This window comes from Panthera onca, chromosome A3, assembly GCF_046562875.1.
Source record: "Panthera onca isolate mPanOnc1 chromosome A3, mPanOnc1 haplotype 2, whole genome shotgun sequence".
NCBI lineage: Eukaryota > Metazoa > Chordata > Mammalia > Carnivora > Felidae > Panthera > Panthera onca.
In genome coordinates this window covers 86,572,626-86,592,676 of record NC_138341.1, presented here as the reverse complement: position 1 = coordinate 86,592,676, position 20,051 = coordinate 86,572,626, and the positions used below count along the sequence as shown (strand labels likewise).

At 40.8% G+C, this 20,051-nt stretch overlaps 1 long non-coding RNA gene across 1 annotated transcript; it reads right to left on the bottom strand.

Moving 5' to 3' along the window:
* Positions 1 to 3,358: 3,358 nt before the first annotated feature.
* LOC132663667 (uncharacterized) lies at positions 3,359 to 16,435 on the bottom strand. Its single transcript, XR_009603210.3, has 2 exons — positions 16,360 to 16,435; positions 3,359 to 4,934 (listed from the first exon to the last, which is right to left on the bottom strand). It is a non-coding gene; the product is annotated as an uncharacterized LOC132663667 (long non-coding RNA).
* Positions 16,436 to 20,051: the final 3,616 nt, after the last annotated feature.

The following is a 20,051-nucleotide window of genomic DNA, read 5'->3' as shown; positions in this document are numbered from 1 at the left end:
GGTATTTACAAGAGCTATTCTTCCTTAATGGACCTTGGACATCAATCTCTATTAGCCATGCTTTATCAGGATGTTCAGATAAGTGACAAACATTTCAGCCTCTCATACTGAAAGGAAAGAGGGGCCAAGTAAGCTCATCTTGTTCTTTTCTCCTCTAAAACTGTTAGAAGTACAGCTTACACCCCTCCCTCCTTTTTTAACATAAACTCTATGCCCAACCTGGGGCTCGAACTCATGACCCAGAGATCAAGAGTCTCATGCTCTACCGACTGAGCCAGCCAGGTGCCCCCTGCTTATATCCACTTTTGGTCTACTGCTGAATAATAACAAGAGTCTGCACTTATTTTGTTTAAGGTGATAGAAAAGTTAGTCATTTCTGAAAGTAAAGTGGCCATATGTATATATACACCGTCATTGAAAAATTCACAAGATTTATGAAAATTGATCTCAGGGAATATAAAGTTCAACTTGAGATCTTTAAAAAGGTAATAAACCATTCTGAACATCACTCATAAATGGAGAAAAATACTACTTTCTTTACAGTCTTGTTGAGAGGATTATAAGTCTTATATAAATAACAATTATTTTTGGTTATAGAAATATAAGGTGATTCATAAAACTTACAAACCCATGCCAAAAATAAAAAAAAATACTATTATTCTTCAATACATAAAATTTCAAACAGTTCTGTTTGGAATTTAATAAAATCTCATATTATTTGGCCTGCCTTCAGAATATGTTGTCCTAAGTCTCATATCCTTGTTGAATGTAACCTCTCTGGTTCTAATGAGATAAACTCTAAGGAACTGAACTAAGCCATTACAATTTTTCAAAGGATAGCATGTCCAAACTCATCTCCAGCCTAAGTCATCAGGAGTAAGTAGTATAAAGCCATAATTGGCCTTCTGAAATTTCGAAGTTAAATTATTCATTGCTTTACCTTAAAATGATTAAAATGCAGTTGTTTGTATAATAATTCATCCCACTGCCAAGAAGATTCTGTATTCTATATATATATATATATATATATATATATATATATATATAATCCTGGCTTTTTTAAACAGGTTGACTAGCAATGAGAAAATTTTCCAAAAATAAGATAAAGATTATGGACAACAATTAATTACTCTAATATCTTGAAAGTTATGAAATGAACTCTAGGTAATTCATAAGTATGTCTCATTAAGTATCATTAAGCAATTTACCTTTTTTATTGCTTTGCCACCAGCCACAATAGTTTGATTAAGCAGTAATTCAATCTAAGTTACTGCTATATAAATATATTTAGCATTCATACATTTTAATGTGTGTGATATATTACCTTTGTTTGATACATTTTCTTCCATCTCTTTTCCAATTTAAAAAAAAAAACTATACTTTCAAATGACATTTTAGTTGTTGGAAAGACATTTTCATTTGTGATATATTCCTTATATACATAGGAATCTATATTTTACAGTTTGAGAGCTGTTCTATCACAGAGCCTGTTTACATCTCAAACATCCTGCAAATCAAGTGATTAGGCCATTCATCTCAGCATTTCTGAGTACTGTTTGTTTGGTCCTGAAGTTCATTGTTAGCCAAATCATTCCTTTTTGTTTATGAAACATTTGGCAACTAAAAAGACTTGGGGAAGGATTTATATAATCCTGCCATTTTCTCTTTTCTGAATGGCTCCACAGTGATTCAAAACTCAAGAGCATCCGGGCACCTGGCTGGCTCAGTCAGTTGAGCAGCAGACCCCTGATTTTGAGCATCAGGCTATTGATTTTGGCTCCAGTCATGATCCCAGTGTCATGGAACCCAGCCCTGCATTGGGCTCCAGGCTGAGCATGGAGCCTGCTCAAGATTCTCCCTCTCTTTGCCCCTCTCCCTTGCTCTCTCTCTCTCTCTCTCTCAAATAAAAAATAATCAAAAGAATGATTTTATGTATATATATACATATATATATGTATATATATATATATACCAAATATATATATATATATATATACCAAATATATATATATATATATATATATATATATATATATATACCAAAAAATGTTCTTAAATCCACACCTTCCTACTCCACACACCCCAAGTCTCTGACATGCCCTTCATCATTTAGGGTCAGATCTGGACTCCACACTTAGATTTCACAGCCTCTGCTACACGATTTCAAGCAGCAGAGAAGTTTTAATGAGGAGTATAAACAGAATCACAGCCCAAAGCAGTATTTGGAGCATAAACTAAGTCTGTCTTATTACTAGCTACGGTGACAAATTACACTTTACTTGGATTTTTGCTTTTGTACCAATTACTTTTGCCTCTCCTGCTTCCCCATGTCATTAGATCTCTTTGACAATTCTGGTCTGAGCCTACTGAATTGTGAGGTCAGCGCAAAAAGATGGAGCTTGCATACTAGCGGTCCTTGAGTTCAAATATGCTCCCCCTTCTATCTTCCTTTTCTATAAAACTGAGTGTGATTATGTGTTCTTGTGCATGCTGTGTGATGAAAGATAAATAAATAGAAAGCAGAAGAAAAAAACGTAATTATTTGCAAACCAGGATTTTTACCTCTAGATGTGTGCATGGCACTAATAATTCTGTCTTAAAGGCTGTTTCCCCATGTTCATTTGCTATCTTTGCTTTAAAGTTGTTATTTATTTTGAGAGAGAGAGCAAGGGAGGGGCAGAGAGAGGGAATGACCAAATCCCAAGCAGGCTCCTCACCATCAGCACAGACCCTGATGCACAGCTCGAACTCATGAACTGTAAGATCAAGACCTGAGCTGAAACCAAGAGTCAGATGCTTAACCAACTGAACCACCCAGGCACCCCTGCTCATTTGCTATCTTTAAAGCTCATTTTAAATCCTTTTCTGCACCTAAATATTCAGGGAGTCTTCAGATAGGCTCTCCCCAGCCCTTTGCACTTGCCAGGCACTGTAACTCTCTTTCGCCTCTTCTCACTGGCCACCTTCCATCCTTTAGTCATGTCAGTCATGTAACAACTTGAGCGTTGGTTCTTTGAAGATCTCTCCCCACAGTAAGTTAAATCCCCTGGTTATCAAAACCATAGCCTCCAGTCCTTCTCATTTCAGCACTCTGCACCCTTATAAATACTTATTCATAATGACACATTTCCTGTGTGTGCCACTGCTGAGGCTGTTTCCCTCAAGGTGCTCCCCCAAGACCGCCACAGGCCTGAGGAAGATAATGAATAGCAGCTGCTGACCACAGTGGACTGGCAAGCACCACTGGGGCTTGGACTGGTTTTAATTCTCCTCCCCAAACCACCATTAGAACTCCCCCAAGCCATAGGGGACAAAAAAAGAAATAGTTAAACATCTCATGGAAAGTACAAATGCATCAATCATTAGAAAACATTACGATGTTTATTGATCTGTTACATACACTGCAGTGAAAACTCTTGCTGCCTGACAAATACAGATTCAAGAGAAATCTTCCTTCCCCCACCCCCAACTTGGTGTTACGTTTAAGATTTCCTGAAAGTGGGCTGATCTCAAGGCAATCTCGGACTGACCCAGCCATTTCTTCCCTTCCTTGTTTACCAACTTTTAATCCCTCCCTTCTAGAATTATCTATCACTGTATCCCTGACTTTCTACATCCGTTCCACAACTTCAAAAGCTGGTTTTTACAGCACCTCTGAGGAAGGATATGCTATCCAACACTTGAAGGTTGTGAATTAATACAACATTTCTGAAAAGTAAATTGGTCATCAGAACATATTCAGACCGTTTGTTTTAAAAGTCTCACAATTTCAAATTCTAAGAAATCATCAGCTGTGTGTGTGTGTGTGTGTGTGTGTGTATAAATATATATATATATATACCCACACACATATGTATGTATGTATATATATATATATATATACCCACACATATATACACACGTATATATACATATATATGTGTGTATATATATACATACACACACACACACACACACACACATATAGCCTACAATAATATCCAGTGCAATAACATCTATAACAATAAAAATTAGGGACAAAAATTGCCCAACGGTAGCAGAATCATGATACTCATATGCACATTGTCTGAATATTTTGCTCAAATCACTGTTCGAAATGGTTATTTAAGGGAAATGCTTATAATGTTAGGTAGGGAAATGCAGTCTCAAAATTGAATACACAGAATGGAACTGACTATCTCAAATGATTCCTTAACAAAAAGAGGCTAAAAAGAAATTTTCTAAATTACTAACTGTATCAGGTGGTTCTATCGGATCTTAACATTTATCAGTAAAATGTATGAATTCAGGGCATTCATCGTTGTCCCCAGTGTAACACTGCCGGGGGCGCAGGCTGTACAGAGGCCCCGGTGCTCGCATCTGGCAGGCAGACCACGGTGTGCGCATGTCAGGGAGCAGCCTGACGCCAGGTGCCGCGTGTGGGGTTCCTGCTTCTTCCTGCTGCCGTCCAGGCCTCTGCTTCTTTAACATGCTCGCTCATCTCTGCTCAAGTACTCCTTTCACAGTGTCTCCGGATTCTTAGACGCAGTTCAATACATTTTACACTTTTCACTTTTAAACCTTCCATTAACTAACTGAAAACCGGAGGTTTTAAGTACGTGCATGAGTTTCCTGTGGCTGCTGTAACAAAGTATTACAGACTTAGTGGCTTTGAAAGAACACAAATTTAATATCTGATGGTTCTGGAGCCCAGAAGTTTGAAGTCAATGTCAACAGGCTTCTCAGGTTTGCAAGGTTTACATTCCTTCTTGGGATCACTTGTACGTATTAACAGAGGTGGTTTGGTCCCTCCTGGGTGTATGTATATTCATCGCTTGAGATGGACAGGAGAAGAACCCAGAAGAAACAATATTGCTCAGCATTTTTGGAATACCTGTATTTGTTTCCGGGTCATTTTTTCTTGCTTCTTCATACTTTACCTTCCAGATTTTCTACTAAGGGATAAGAAGGATGGTTATTAAGGAAAACAAGTAGAAAAGTAAAAGTCAGTTTTTCCTTCAATAATGAGTTAGGGAATACAAACCCACCAACTTTTTAGGACCCACTCAAATCTGACCTTGGAGAGGGCTTCATAAGATTCTTACCAGCCCCTTTCACATTCACTATCCATGGCTTTAAATTTAATACCATTCCACCCCCCCTCACTTTATTCCTCTAGCATTTGGTGCGTACTCTTAAAGCGCAATACAGGGTTTGCTTATATTCAGATTGATATGATGTGATCAAGGTTTTCCATTGGATTGTGAAGCCCTGCAAGAGTGAGAATGCATTTCATTCACTCCTAACCACTCACCTGCCACCTTCATCCTTAGTCTTCTGCAGTGGTCTGATAGTTAATCATTAGATTGTGGATAATGGAGGTAAGATACATACATGTTTATATAGGTATACTATACACAGCTCATATTCATAGATATGTTTTTATATTAAAATCACAAACTCTGTAAAGCAAAATGTCCATTAAATGCAAGAAACGTGGGGGATTGTATCTGCACTGACACTTCTATTCTCCATTTAATGATTTGTTTAGATTGTTGCCCTTATTAGGGGACCTGAATTCATTAAAAGAATACTTGTTTTTTCTTTTACTAATAGCCTTGGGACAAAATAGTAAGCTAAAGCAATTTATCACCTTGCCAGGCTAAGAAAACATTTCATATGGCATGGAGAAGAAACACTAATTAGACCTAATTGAGAGAAATTAATGCAAAGTCCAAATTACCAAGTATTTTAAAAGAAATTGAATCTTATGGTTTTAAATACAGAGGGAATCTTCAGCTAACTCCTGATAACGTGCCTCCAAGTGGCAGTCCTACTGAGCTTGTTTAACAAATAAATAAGATAACATTCTACTGAGCATATTATTGGTGTGGGCTCAAATTAAAGCTGTTAAAACACATGATGTTCTCCAAGCTCCTGGCTTCCTGCTTTTTGTCTGTGAAGATGTACTGTTCTCTGTCTCATCCCTTGCTCGCTCACCAAGGGAATTGCTCACCGTGGCCTCTGAGGGTTGTTCACATTGGGGCCCCTGCCTCCATTTGAACCCCAATCTCTTGATACTTACCCCATGCACCGTCACCTCCATGCAGGGTGTCCCCGTGATGACAAGACTCCGTCCTTTCCCACAGTGATATGTCCCTGAGCCCTCACTGTTCTCCAAGAATATGTTAGATGCATTATGTGGTTTAATGAATACATTAAGCCTGTCAGGTAGGTGTAATTGTCTATTTGGCAGGAGAGGAAACTGAGCTTTGGGAAGTTAATAACTTGACAAAAGTCATTGAGAGAGCCAGGATACAACTCCAGTTCGGTCTGGCTCCAAATCCCAGCTTCCCCTCTGAGCATTCACTTATCCCTGGAAGATACCTGCTCCCCCTGTATCCAGGTAGAAATGTTCTCCCCCCCTTAAGCCTTCCAGAACCTTTCCAAGAAGTCAGTCACTCTGTCCTCTATTCTCCCCAAGTAACAGGAAAGACCTTCTGCTCTTGTGTTACCGGAAGCACATCTGAACAAGAATAAGCCAGGTGAAAACCAAAAGGGTAATGTTCATCTCACATTGTGTGACATTAGTGTAGCCCACGCAGCTAGCAGAGCGCTTTGTGCCTAACACCTGCACAGACTCCTTGACTTAGGGACTTTTGAAAATAAAAAGAGCCCATTCTGAGTTAGAAATTGATAAATATTATTTTTAAATATTATTATTATTATTATTAATTGGAAAAGGATGCTCTACCATATAAAATGTGGTTGGGGCGCCTGGCTGGTTCAGTCGGTTAAGTGTCTGACTTCAGCTCAGGTCATGATCTCATGGTTCGTGAGTTCAAGCCCTGCGTTGGGCTCGGTGCTGACAGCTGGGAGCCTGGAGCCTGCTTCGGATTCTGTGTCTCCCTCTCTCTCTGCCCCTCTCTCTCTCTCTCTCTCTCTCTTTCCCTCTCTCTCTCAAAAATAAACATTGTAAAAAATAAAAAATAAAATAAAATGTGGTTAACTTAAGAGTAATTACATACCTGGGAATGCAAGCTGGTGCAGCCACTCTGGAAAATAGTATGGAGGTTCCTCAAAAAAACTAAAAATAGAACTCCCCTACCACCCAGCAATTGCACTACTAGGCATTTATCCAAGGGATATGGTGTGCTGTTTTGAAGGGACACATGAATCCCAATGTTTATAGCAGCACTATCAACAATAGCTAAAGTATAGAAAGAGCCCAAATGTCCGTCAATGGATGGAAGGGTAAAGAAGATGTGATATATATGTATACAATGGAGTATTACTCAGCAATCAAAAAGAATGAAATTTTTCCATTTGCAACTACATGATGGCACTGGAGGGTATTATGCTAAGTGAAATTAGTCAGAGAAAGACCAAAATCATATGACTTCACTCATATGAGGACTATAAGAGACAAAACAGATGAACATAAGGGAAGAAAAACAAAAATAATATGAAAACAGGGAGGAGAACAAAACATAAGAGACTCATAAATATGGAGAACAAACTGAGGGTTACTGGAGGGGTTGTGGGAGGGAGAATGGGCTAAATGGGTAAGGGGCACTAAGGAATCTACTCCTGAAATCATTGTTGCACTATATGCTAACTGATTTGGATGTAAACTTAAAAAAAAATTAAAATTAAAGAAAAAAAAGAATGTGAAAAAAAAGAGTAATTTCATACCAGAAACTATAAATGGCATTTTTCTGGGGCTTGTGGTAAACTCAGTTTTTCCCCATGAAGAGATTAATGAAGTATCCATATGCATCAATAGTGATGATAATAATGAACTTGGCTCTGTTCTTTCTATTGCTCTATAAGCAGTAACACCTCTAGTGATCACACTTCTGTTTTTGTCTGGGTTTGATTCAGAGTATTCTCACATCCAGTGGAACGAGGTGGGACGCGTCTACCATGCTCTTTGCTGGCAGAATAGCTTCCTGATTGGGGGCAGCCCTTAAATCAGGGAGTCCATTTGTCAGGGCCACAGGCAAAGTGACATTTTCCTCACAAAATCACTAAACAACCTCCCTGGCTGCTCTAAGTCAGTGATATTGCTTGCAACTATATTACTCCCAATTTTGTAAGGACTATAACAGAAATAAAGTTAATATCTCTCCCTTTCCAGACTATGGGCTTCTGAGGGACAGGGTTGATTCTTATTTCCTTTTCAGGTTCTAGTGTATAACTTTGCAGTAAAAGCTACCTAATATCTCTGAATCATCAAATGAATGAATGGATGGATGAACTTACTTGGGAAGATGGAGAAAAGGCTTCCATCCATGTGCCAGTTAGGCCATTTGCTTACTTTGTCACTAAAAAGCCTTTATTTTACTTCCCCAAAGCTTGAAAAGGTAGAGTAGGGATTGCACAAAAATAGACACAAAGTTCTTCTCAGACCATCCAAACCTTCATCTGTTAAAAAAAAAAAATGTATTCCTATACATGATTTTCAAATAAAGATTAATTTAGCTTAATAAAGCCCTTTAAAATAATACAATAATACAGGCTGAAGAGCTGCAAGGAATCACATGAGGCTGACTGGAGGTTAGAAACAGACATTGGAGTTTGAAGGGTGGGGTAGAACCATAGAAAAAAATGAAACAAAAGCACAAGAACAAGCACAATCTGTGGTTCTACCTTGGGGGCCATGTATTGACCACAAGAGGCTGAGGCCAACATTGGCTTGAAAGACTACACACATTGGTGGCACAACAATGCCAGTGCCACCAGGCTGGACCAGCTTCTCCACTTGCTCCATTCATCCCATGGGTGGACCTCCTCCAAGATTCAGCCCACCCAACCCAGGCTGGGAGGAAACGGAAAGAGAAATAGGAATGGGAAGAGAAAATAGGTGCATGGTTGCTCCCACGCCTCTTCTCTCAGAAGACCACACTTCAGCCTAGAGCTCTAGGGCCTGGGCCCAGACACACTGGAGTGTGTATGTGTTACCAAAACTGATTTTGATTCTTCACTCTGCTCCATGACATATCCACACATATTTCAATGTCAAAAAAAAAAATCACATAAAACTGCCCCAGGAAGAGCATGCACTCATCTTCTCCTTTCTGTTATAACACCAACTTGTTATCTGTGGTTTAATTTAAGAAATCCATCAATATTTCATGTTTTGGCATATTCTTATTTGAGTTTCAACAAGAAGAAGTCTACATGCATATCAGGAGGATTTGATACACTTGAAAAGTTTATTCTCTAGTTAATCTGAACATCCTCCTTTCAATGTTGTCCCTACTACTAATGAATCCAATCACATTGCCCTCAGGGATGAGCTACAGAGACACTCAACATAAATGAATCCCAAAGAAATCCCAAAGAATGAAAAAGGCCAATCTCCAAAGGTTACCTACGGCATGATTCCATTTATATAACATTCTCAAAAACCGAAGCATTTTCAAAGACAAAACAGCAAAAGGCCAAGAGACAAAACTATGGGAAATGACTGAGAGCAGATCAGTGGTTGCCTGGGAATGGAGTGGGGGAGACTTTGACCATGAAATGTCAGCACAAAGGAATCTGCTTGGGTGATGGCATTGCATTCACACAAATCTCTGCACATGCTAAAACTCAAAGAACTGAACGCATACAAAAATGTCAAGTTTACAGTATATACAGTTTAAAATTTTTAAATTACCTCCCTGTCGAAAAGGCAAGGGCAAATGATTAAGAACGTGAGTAAAACAATAGATGGTTCAATGTAAATGTAACTATAGTTTAGGCCAGATTAGAATGGCAATGGCCTGGGGACAAGGGGAGAGAAATAGTATGAACTTCTGGTGCTTTCTCATTTGCTCTCATGTAAATCTTCACGGCACAGACCACGACACCAGGACTCAGACGAGCTAATTATCCTGCCAAAGAACATCCAGTTAGGAAGTGACAGAACTAGATTCTAATCTATGTCTGTGTCTCTCTAAAGCCTGCAATCTTTGCAGTAAAACACCTAAAAGCAGGGGAGTGACAGCACTACTACACCACTGATTGAACACGGACAGTATAGACAAGGCTTGAGGTTTATTTGCTGTTCTGGAGTTGCTTGATCTTTATGGTCATTCTTGACCAAAAGCCAAATCTTATAGTAACAGCTATTGCTATCTTTTTTAAAAATATGTGTTTATAAGAATATTTCAAAAACCAGCTCACAGCCAAATTGTTCCAAACAAAGTTCAATGCAAAAGGATTTCAATACAATCAGAAGATTAAGACAGTGTTTTCATATAGGAAGAATTAGGGAATCAGAGCTGGTCCAGTTCTACAGTGAAAAAAGGTGAATGAACGTTATGTAGAAAATTCCCTACAATTTCCAGGTTGTGCCAAACCGATAGGACAATATTGGTTACAGGCCAATCAGAAAAACAGACCTTTTCATGATGATATAGAAATGATTTTATGTCCAAGGCATTAATGTTCACAATTTCATAAAACCCTTTTAATTATTCTCTGGAAGAAAAAAAAATCAGTGTAGACTTTGCTAAAACAAAAATGGCTATTTGACTTCACCTAAAATAATTATACAAGAAGTCAAATTTAGCTGCTGACCCCTTCTGAGATAAGAAACTAGAAAATCTGCAGAGCAAAGGCACTAAAAGAACAGCTTGCTGTCTCCCCCATAGCAGTTAAATCTTCTGTTCATCACTCTACACACCTATATTGTCAGATGCAAGCATATATCTTACTGAGTCTTAATCCAAAATAGCATATGGAAGGTGGCTCCAGGAATGGCCTGAAGAGAGACACGGCTCCTGATGGTTCTAAACCAGCCCCTCTCAAAGCCTCCAGTTCTGAACATTCAGACAAGCATCTCTCATGTCAGGGGCACAGTGTAATGAACTCTTATATATTCTGTTCATTACCTGAAATCTACTACACTTTTACTGAATCTTTTTTCTTTCTTCCACAACCTTAAGTGTTTCAACATCGGCTCCCAAAGGTAAGGTGGTGCTTTTGTGCTGTTCCATAATGAATCCTGTTTTCCTCTCTGTGCATTCCTCTCTATATAAAGATGCACACACACTGCCCAGGGCATGATGTGTATGTGTGTTTATACCTGAAACTCCATGGGAAATACCAGAATTCAAATACTCTACCTCAGCCTGTCTTAGAAACTACAGAATCCTTTTTTGGGTTTCACTGTTCACCTCCATGGTGTTCTTTATCTATCTATTCTCATTTACTAACATCTTACATGTTTGCTGTATTGAGATTTTTTTAACGGCTTTATTGATAGATCATTCACATAGAATCACACGCACTCATTTCTGTGTACCACAATGGTTTTTCTATTATGTTTCTATTGCTGCATGACCAATTGCCATTCAATTGGCAATTAAAACAACACAAATGCATTATATGACAGTTGCCATAGCTCAAGAGTCTGGCTGGGTTGAGCTGGGTCCTCGGGTCTTGAAGGGCTGAAATCAGGTGTCAGCAGGGCAGTGTTTTACACTGGAGGCTCTGGCAAGAATCCACTCACAGGCTCAAGCAGTTTGCTAGCCGAATTCAGTCCCTGGGTTGTAGGACCGAGGTCCCCATTTCCTTGCTGGCTGTGAGCCAGAGCAGGTTTTGTTCTAAGAGGCTGGCTGACTCCTTTCTCATTTCTCCATGTAGCCTCCTCTTAGGCAATGCTGAGATCAATTCTCCTGACACTTAGACTCTTCCCTTTTTCCTGTCTACCTCAGCTTTCTGATTCCAGTCAGAGAAAGCTCTCTGCTCTTAAGAGCTCATGCCATTAGGGGCTCCTGGCTGGCTCAGTTGGTAAAACTTCTGACTTTGACTAAGGTCAAGATCTCAAGGTTCCTGGATTTGAGCCCTGCATCAGGCTCTGGGCTGACAGCTCAGAGCCTGGAAACTGCTTTGGATTTTGTGTCTCCCTCTCTGACTCTCCCCCACTCATGCTCTGTCTCTCTCTCTCAAAAATGAATAAACATTAAAAAAAAAATTTAAAAGGGGGGGCTCATGCCATTAGATCAGGCCCATCTGAATAATGAAGGATCATCTTCCTATTTAAGGTCCATGCTTTAATGACTTTTGCCAGGTAGTGTAACATATTCACAGCTGGCGGGGACATCTTGGGGTACCATTCAGCCCACTGCAGTGTTATTTCATCAAGCCCCTCAAAGATGGTTAACAGGGAACCTTTTGGTGTTGATGAACCAACCTTGCATATGGACTGTCCTAGCACCTAGTACTAGAATTTTCATTAGAATTTTTACCATTTCGGGGCACCTGGGTGACTCAGTCGGTTGAGCATCCGACTTGGCTCAGGTCATGATCTCGCGGTTCGTGAGTTCGAGTCGCGCGTCGGGCTCTGTGCTGACAGCTCAGAGCCTGAGGCCTGCTTCAGATTCTGTGTCTCACTCTCTCTCTGCCCCTCTCCTGCTCATGCTCTGTCTCTCTCTGTCTCAAAAGTAAATAAAACATTAAAAAAATGTTTTTAAAAAAAGAATTTTTACCATGTCAATTCTAGGTTTATTGACGTCTTTGGGGTAAAAGAATAAGCACTTGAATTTTTACTAGACTCCTCTGCCAAGCACTTTCAAATCCATTCTCTGATTTCATCCCCCTGTCAGTGGCTCTTATTGTCCTCATTTTAGAGACAAAAGAGATGAGGCTCATAGAGGTTGGATAATTCGCCCCCGTCATACTGCTGGTTAAAGGAGTTAAGATTTGAAGCTGCATCTTCTCTAAAACCCAAATTCTGTCCAGGTGAGGTGAAAGGTGGGCAAAATTTTGCTATCACTTCTTGTGTCTCAGCTTCACTGTCTAGCAAGATTTTGTCAGAAGGGCGTGCTTTCTTTCTTTCATCCACTCAGCAAATGTTTACTGAGGCCCTACTACTTGTCAGCTACTCTTTCAGGACACTGGGGATTCAGCAGGGGAAAAAAACAAATATCCCCGCTTTCATCGAGCTCACATTCTGATGCTGCAAGGCTGACTGGAGCCTAACAAAGAAATAAGTTATATGGTGTGTTTTAAAGATGATAAATGCTAATGAGAAAAAAAAAGCAGGGTATGGGACAGGGCCAGAACCAGGATGGGATTGGATGAGGTAGTAGGACTTAAACTTCTAAATAAAATAGTCAGTACAGGCCTTACTATGAAGGTGACATTTGAGCAAAGAATTGAAGGAAGCAAGGCATACACACAAGCAAATTGTCCACAGGAATAGAATATATCCATGTGTCAAAGCCAGAAAGATGTAGCATCATTAATTTAAGTCTTGTTCTTTCCTGAAGAAGGGGATTTAAGAAACTATCAACTAAGTTGGAGATAAGGTGTGGCCTCTTGATCATAACAGCAAATGCTTGTTGAGACTCACAGTGTGGTCAGGCTAAATAGTTTCTATGCCTCACAACAACTCATGACAGGAGCACTCTTTATTTTTACAGATGAGCATGTGGAGGCTTACAGTGCTTAACCAACTTCCCAAGGTCACTGACCTGGCCCCCACTCAAGAGCCACGGCTCCTGGCTGTGGTTCCCTATTTTTTCTCTGAGGACAGATATAAGAGGACAAGAGATGGCCTCAGACATTATGAAGAATGCTCTGGGCTTCTCTACACTTTTCCACTGGTGCAGAAAATCCCCCGAACAGGGACATGTAAAATTGCAGGCTAACTTCTAAACACATTCATAAACTCAAATCAACATGCAAGGAATTTACTTTCTATAATGTGCTTTTTGGAAGGGGGAAGGTACCGGAGGCCTGTATGCAGGAGGGAATCCCTATAATTTGTTATATAAATCAGGGCAGCTAAGTGCAAGGCAAGGGACACCATAGGTTTGCAAAATTCTAAATTCTCCCCCTTCCCCAACCACCCCCCTCCCTCGCCCCGGGCAGCTTTGGCAGTACGGTGATGGCCTCAGACCTCTGCACATCATTTTTTGTTTTCACTGCTTCAGGAAATATTCCCTGACTTTCTTGTCACAGTAGAGCAGATCCCATCAGATAGGGTAAAGCTAGAGAACAGTTTATGAATTCATCCTAGCTATTAACTCACATGAGAGTTTCAAAATTGCAATAGTCTTTATTTGGAAAGGAGAAGAAAGAGGAAAGCAGAGAGAAAAAAGACAGAATAACAGAAAAGAGGAACGAGGGGAAAAGAAGAACAAAAGATCAAAAGGTTCCATTTCTATTATGGTTTTCCACTTGCAACTTAACTTTCCCCAAAGCCGAGAAAGAAAATGCCTATTTCTTATCTCAGATGTTGAGATTATAATGTTTATTTCTTTGAATGCCAAGTCTCATATCTTTTTTTTTAATATTACTTTTTATCAAAGATCCAGTGAGGGCAGCTCCCTAGACTTGTTTCTGCCTTTATTTGTTTTTCTTTTAATAATAGCTCGGGAATCCAGGCACTCTTTGTTTGCCCAAATCCACTGGTTTTCATTCAAAACTGAAATATTTCTGGGATGAAACGTGAAAGAGCATAACCTGCTCAGCTTACGTTAACTCCATCATTATCCTTCATAAGCTGTGATAGAAATCTCGGAGTTTTGTTTAGGCGCTTTTTTTTTCTTTTTTTGGAACAAGCTCCCTAAAAAAAAAAAGATTATGGCTTTGTGCCCACACAATCACAATGGCACTTTGACTGCCTTTTAAGGGGTACAAAGTTCTGGCTTGAAAAGCACAGCAAAGTTTGAAAGGATAATATTTTTTAGTTTATTTAGACTGACCATACTCAGAATTTGGGATCTGGATCAGTCCTGGGGCTAAGTTGAGTAATCGCAGAATCAGAGATCAAGGATAGGAGGGAGTGCTCTCCCAAATTGTAGGCAAATAGACATTTGGGCACTTTCACTGAGTAAGGCTTGATTCCTCCTTCCGACTAAACACATTTGGATGCTGTGAGTTCATGTTGCATGAAACTACCTTTCTCATGAATCTTTGTTTTTCGTAATTGTATTTATTATATAACATTAATACAGAAAAATGCATGGTCATAAGTGTCCAGATTGATGAATTATGATGAAGTAACCGTCCCTGGGTAACCAGCAAGTCAAGTAATAGCTGTGTGGCATTTGGCATGAAAGATTTTGTGTGTGAGCTGAGAAGTGGGCCATTTAAATGTTATTTACACCATGCCTGATGGGCTGAGATGTTCCTGCCCAGGGGCTAGCATGCAAGAAAGCGCAAGGTCTGTGGGGGGAAGTGGAGGGGAAACTAGCACAAGAAAGTGGCAAGTGTGTTTGACAGTCCCAAGGAGTGTTGAGATGGGTCCTGCATGTGGAGATAGTCATGTTCCAGGGCCGAGGTAGCTCCCTCCAACCTCCCTCCAACCTCCCTAGCCTGGGGACGGGACCTAGGAGACCTTTGAAGTCCTCAACACCTAGGGCTGTTATTTTGCTGTGGAGTCTCCCAACTAACCATAACACACACATAAAAAACAGTACTGCTCACCAGCTCAAAGAGAAACTGGACTTCCAGCATCACAAACATTACAGAAATCCAGCTTTATTGTGATGATAACAAGTTGGAGAGACAAAATAGGTGAAGAGGAAATTGCAATAAAATAAGCACTCTCCTCCTTAGTTGAAACTAGTCTTTTTTCTTTGTTTTTGAGAGAGAGAGAGAGAGAGAGAGAGAGAGAGAGAGAGAGAGAGAGAAAACATAAGTGGGGGGTGCAGAGGGACAGGGAGAATCTTTTTTATAATATTTATTTATTTATTTTGAGAGAGAGAGCAAGAGAGAGAGAGAGAGACAGAGACAGAGAGAGCATAAGCAGGGTAGGGACAGAGAGAGAGGGACAGACACAATCCCAACCAGGCTTAGCACTGTCAGCATAGAGCCCGACACAGGGCGTGATACCACAAACTGAGATCATGACCTGAGCCAAAATCAGCTGGACACTTAACCCACTGAGCCACTCAGGGGCCCCACTAATTATAAAGTCTTGATAAGCAATTCTGTTTGAGAATCTGAAGAACAAAAAAGTCTATGAAAATGTTAAGTTTAGGTGAAACATGCAAAATACCACAAAATACTATACAATTATATTAAAATAATCAAATTTGATTTAAATGTCACAAACCATCCTACTCAAATATACCAAGAGGTTCTTTATCCATACAATATTAATATTAATCATTGATGTCAATATTAATTGATATCATAACAGTTTCTTTTATTTATTTATTTATTTATTTATTTATTTATTTTTTGTAAATTGCTACTTTTACACACAAAGTACAGGGCATAGTTTACATATTTTATTTTTCAACAATATCTCTACTAAACTGTGGAAATTAGAAGAAGGAAACCTCATTTAAAGTGGACTGAGGAGGCCAGAAGGGGAAGCTCTCCCACTCTACCACTCATCCCCAATTGCAGATTTCACAGCAAAAGACTTACCTGGCAAGGTTATACTGCTTTAGCCACCACTTTACTATCCCAGCAGGCAGAAGAAAGCTTTCCTCCTCTCACTGGCAACAGCCCGGCCCATGAGAGATAGTCACAACTCAGCCAATGAGAAGCGACTATACTTTCAACTCCCATTTTACAGCCAATAGATTGTTTGTTTATAACAGCATTCCCAACCCCTCTCCCCCACTTTCCTTTACAAAAGGGCCTTCTTCTACTTTGTTGTTAGAACTTGCCTGTAGTTTTGCCCTAAGTTGCTTGTCTCAGATTGCAATTATCTACAGTTCCAGAATGAACTCATGTTTGCTGGTAAAATGACTGCCTGCTTTATTTTTAAGGTTAACAGACTTACTACCTCCTCGAAGGAAATAGCAATAAGCAATACACAAAACACGGCAAAATATAAGACACCCTATATGTCCAGAAATACTGTAGATGTATGAAAAGATTTCTTATATAGTAGGATAGAACTCTTCAGAGAAGGTAGCCAATTTGCACTAACAAGTGACACAAATTATTTTCGTAAATGTCAGCAAGGAAGAATACAGAACAGATGCCATAAGTAGCTATAGATCTCCCGTGGGAGGAAAGACAAGCAGGAAAGGAATTCAGGAGCCAGCACCGAGGACTAAGCCAGAGCTCCTGCGGGGCTTTCTTTGCAGGAGTGCATCCACCCAGGTTTCAGAGGGGGCTGCCGGCACTGGCTGTAGGGCTGCTTGAACCTCGGCAGAAAACATGGAGACTACTGAAATTTCATCTCCCGTGCCCTGAGCTCCTCTGCTGTGTAGTAGTTAGGAGTCCAGAGCCAGGCTGCCAGTGTCAAATTCCTCCCACACCACTGACCTTTGGGTGGCTAGGGGCACATTGCTTAACCTCTCTGGGCTTTAGTTTCCTCCACTGTAAGACGTGTGCTAAAAGTTCCTTTACCTTTAGCACTGTTGTGAGGGCTAAATGAAATAATGTGTTCTGGAAGAGTGGCTGGCACTGAGCAAGTGCTCACTGAAAAGGGATTTTTATCGTGACTGAGGTCTGCCACTTGCTGCTGTTGTAAAATGAAATTCAAACCCTGGCATTCCTGACAAGCTACTGAGTTTGGGAAATAGTAGAGCGCATTTAAAACTGATGAAAACCAGCATGGGGCAAGGAGCAGAAAATGAAGAGACAGGAAATGAAAGCATGAGTAGAGTTTTAAAGACACTAGGTTGGGCAGGGGTAATGTCGAAGGTGTATAAAAAAAAGCATGCAGGCCTGGCATCGGCTGCCATCTCACTCTGGGCAGCCAGGTGGCCCCACCGTCTCTGAATGGGGGCCTCTGTGCACTCTTTGTACTGATAAGCCATCCAGAGCCGCATTCTGTGAACTGAAATTGGACATGGGGAAGATGTGAGGCCCCACGGAGGAGCCCGTTAAGGAGGTTTCATTGGGCCAGGACACAGCAGAGACAGGAAGCTATGTGGTTGTGACACTACACTACCCCCAGGTGAGCCATGCAGGTTATTGCCCCTGGGAATCCAGTGGTTTCCTTGCTATGAGCGTCCATGATTCAACTCAAACCAAGGCCCAAGAGGCAGGTAGGAGTCAAATGATTCACCCCAAATCTGCTATTCTGCATACGTCCTCTCGCTTGGTCTGGGTCGACACCAGCTGTCCATTCTCCAGAACCATAAATCAGGGATAAATTCTTGCCTCCTCCATCATCTGGTCCCAACCTAGTCCTAAGAAGGCAACCATGGACTGAGTTGTCCAAAGGTTCTAGAAGCTGTCAGCTACCACAAAAGAGGTCAGAGTCCAAAGAGAAATGCCATGCCCAAGTACCACTTAGACCAGTGGGAAACACCAACCATGGGAAGGTGTGGGTGACAGGATTTGGTGGGGGAGGGGGGCGGTGGGGATGGGAGCAGCCATACTTGCAGCCAGTGCCAGGGAAACCTCAGGCCTTGAGCAGAGCTAGGGCCATAGCTGAGGGACTTCCCACCAGCCCCACACTCAGAGGTGTGGATATCGGCATCCAGCATCGCTTTCATGGAGACCCCACTAGGAGACACCACCTCTGTGTGAAACAGGGTCCTCATATGAAAGAGTTCCTTACTTTTCAACGTGATTCTCACATTGAACAGGAGAGAGAATAACCCTTCCCTGCTGAGGAACTGGACATTAGGAGAACAAACATGTTGGGGTAGGGAATTAACTCAACTACGAAAACATAAAGCAGTGCTCTGACCCTTAAATTTCCAACAGACTGTGGCCGAGAACAGAGGATGGCCGTAAGGAGAAAAGAGAAGCTGGGGTTGCAGGAGACAACCCTCTGTCTGTCTAAGCTTTGGTGCTGCATTCCCAGAAACCTTTCCTCTTCTTTGAGGAGGCATTTCCACACAGTTCCATGGGCTCTAGGAATAAAACCAGCGAAGAAAAATATTGAGCGTTAGGTGTGTATATACTGGGCCAGACATAAATAATAAAGCAAGGGCGTATTGATTATTCTCAAAGCCTGACATAAATACAATTAGCTGTGTCCACCTCTGTCTTTTCCTTATGTTTTAGCCAGACCCGTTTTATTTTGTGCCTGCTAGTGAAATGCTATTCAGTTGGAGGAAGGGCAGTGGACTCTTCCTGGCAGTAAGAAATAATGAAGATGACAAAATTTTCCATTTCAAGACTTCCATATCATATATATATATATATATATATATATATATATATATATATATAGTCGGGTTTGATTTAAAAAGAAAATCTTTCTCCTCCTTTGCTGCACACGGCTGAGTGAGCAAGTGCTCATTAAGTACACACAATACACACTCTTCTCCTAGCTGTGAAAGTTCCCGCACCTGAAAAGGGCAAAGAAGGATGGCACTAAAATGAAGACCTTTTTTATTGCACAAAGGAATGCTCTGACTTTGGGTCTGACAGACAAAACTGCCCTGTGCAGTTACATGCCTGCCCTACTATTTAGGTTAAAGCAGAGTTTGGGGAGCAACCTAAATGTATCTTCTTGGGGGCGCCTGGGTGGCTCAATTGGTTAAGCGTCAGACTTTGGCTCAGGTCGTGATTTCGTGGTTCATGGGTTTGAGCCCTGTGTCGGGCTCTGTGCTGACAGCTCAGAGCCTGGAGCCTGCTTCGGATTCTGTGTGTCCCTCTCTCTCTCTCTCTCTCTCTCTCTCTCTCTCTGGCCCTCCCCCACCCCCCCCTCTCAAAAATAAATAAATAAGTAAATAAATAAATAAATATCTTCTCATTAGAGCTGTGTGTGTGGGGGGGGGGGGGGGGTGGTACAGGCATGTAAGTGTAGGGCTTATTCCATTGTGATTTCGATGAGCTAATTACTACAGAGCCATTCATCTGTCTCCTACCATCATTTCTTGACAAGGTTAGAAGATTTACCACAATAATTAAGACTTTGGCATCAAAAACAAAAGTTTATTTTTATAAAAGTGTGCAGGCTGCTTCCCAAGGCACTTTTTATCTCACTCACAGGGAAGCTAAAAAATGGATGTGAGTTGGATCTAGCAGGAAAAGAGCCCTGGGACCAAGAAAGAAAGACAAATATCTTGAAACGGTCTGTGTAATATATGACTCCCACAGAGTGAAAGGAGGGATGCTTTTCTGCGAGATGTGCTGTTCAGGAAGATGGGCTGCTACTGGACCTGGGTTTGCTCCCTCCTGTCAGGGGAATGAGACCACCA